This window comes from Sinocyclocheilus grahami, unplaced genomic scaffold (genome assembly GCF_001515645.1).
Source record: "Sinocyclocheilus grahami isolate Dianchi unplaced genomic scaffold, SAMN03320097.WGS_v1.1 scaffold902.1, whole genome shotgun sequence".
NCBI lineage: Eukaryota > Metazoa > Chordata > Actinopteri > Cypriniformes > Cyprinidae > Sinocyclocheilus > Sinocyclocheilus grahami.
This window is the reverse complement of record NW_015506081.1, coordinates 382,466-384,965: the sequence shown is the minus strand read 5'-3', so window position 1 is coordinate 384,965 and position 2,500 is coordinate 382,466.

Here is a 2,500-nt window from a genome sequence, read left to right as displayed (position 1 = left end):
TATCAGCTAGAGAGTTTGATCAATCACTCAGTGTTTACACCAGATCCTGATGGGCTTTTCACCGAGCAAATCATTAAACAGCTTCAGCCGGATTACCATCATGAGAGACGCTGTGTTATGCGACGGAGAGACATTTACATGTTTAATGATGCTTTTACACGCTACAGAAGCAGCCAAATCAAACAAAGATACCAGAAGAGGAAGTTTCCTAAGATTAAAACAAAACTATAGAACAAAGTTGACCACATTTAAGACTTTGAAATATACTGAATATATGTTTTTGAAAATGCTGTTTGTTTTACATATCAGTTCATGGACCCCACTTGAAATAACACTAAAAACATTTGTAATTTATATATATATATATATATACATGTGTGTGTGTGTGTGTGTGTGTATACACATGTAAATTACGTGCATACACTACTGTTTAATAAAATAAAATGAAATGCAAAATGCAATGCAATGCATTTTAAAATGTGATAAAATCAAATAATAGAAAATTAAAAAATAAAAAATGCAAAAAATTAAATACAAAAATCCAAAACAATTATTATATGAAAATAACTAAATAAAATAAAACAAAACTAGAAATAATTTTATAAATAACATCTACACACCTCTACATAAAATAATAGAATAACATTTAATTAATTAAATAAAATGCAATGCATTAAAAAAATGCAAAAATACAATGCAATGCAATGCTTTAAAAAATGTGGTAAAATAAAATAAAAAATCAAATAGCAATGAAAAAAAAATAAAAATAATACAATGTGATAAAATACAAAAAATAAATAAATAAATAAAACAAAACTAGAAATAACAAGTGCACACCTCTACATACATTATTTAAAATAATTAATTAAAATTAAATTGAAATAAAATAGAAAATGAAAATGTAATGCAATGTGATTAACAAAATTAACCACATTTAAAAACAGACTTTGAAATACATAGAATATTTACATTTTGAAATAAATTCTACTTGTTTTACAAAGTCCATCGACCCCTGGTTTAAACCCTTTTCATTAAGTATCTAAGAAAATTAACTAAAACGTGTGCAACTCAAATCATTTAAAGAGAAACTTGCTCTGCCAAAATCCATGTAAACATACAGCAGCATGAATAATAAATATCACGGCACAGATGAGGATCAGGACCGTTGGATTTGATGTGATATGCCGGTTGTGACCCGTTGAATGGCCGTCATTGGTACGTTTGCCTTTATAGTATTGAGCTGAAACTAAGTTGAATCATTCATGGGGCCTTTTTCACTGAACTAACTCTGTTTCTATGGCAACAGCAGGCCGGGGCGAGTGAAATTAAGCCATCGGATGACCGCGCTCTTCTGATGGCAACAGCTCCATCATTGGTCCAGCGTGACGGAGGATGACAGCATATGTAAACACGGTTTCTTTGCAGGTCGCAGCCAGATAAGGCTATACACACCATTCACGATTGCATCAGAAACCACAGAGAGAGAGAGAAGAGAGAACTCACACACACACTCACACACTCTCACACACATACGGCTGCACAATCACATGCTCCACTTCCTCTACAGCTTGTGCACTTTTTGAACTCAGTCTTAAGATTCAATGAATTTGATACAAGATGCTTTATTGGCTTTACATGGCCAAATCATAAGAAATAAAATAAAATAAAATAAAATAAAATAAAATAAAATAAAATAAAATAAAATAAAATAAAATAAAATAAAATAAAATAAAATAAAATAAAATTAAATTAAATTAAATTAAATTAAATTAAATATATAAATAAAACAACAATACAAAAGTGAAATAATATAAAAATATATAAAATACATTTAAAAATGAAATTAAAAACAAAGCAATAAAATAAAATAAAATAAAATACAATAAAACACAATAAATAAAATAAAATATAAAAACAAAACAAAAAACAATGTAATGCAATAAAATACAAAAACAAAAAATGCAAATACAAACAATAAAATTAAATAAAAAATAAAACACAAAGCAATACAATGCAATAAAATAAAATGCAATAAAAAAATGTAATGCACAGCAAACAAAAAACAACAAAAAATTTGATGGTGGTTGTCACACACGTTCCTCAGTTCCCATCATACCAAAGGTTTTCACACACAAACACACACACACACACACACACACAGTTCTTCGGTTCCTACCAAAACACTGAGCACATACTGTAAATCCTGCCTGGAGACCAGTCAAGGGTTTTTCGACTCTTCTAATTGGACGAGCTCCATAGCAACTGCACGACAACATCCACCATTCAGGTGTGGCAGAAGAGTGGAGACACACTGACCTGACATCAGCCTTCTGCTGTCTGTGGCGTTTCACCGCCGATCACACACTCCTGCAGCTTCATTCACTCACGTTTGTCTCTCATCCAGTGGAAACACTGAGATCTGTGTGAAAAAGAGGGATTTCAGAGAAGATATCACAGAAATCACTCACACACACACACACTCTCTCACACACACACACAC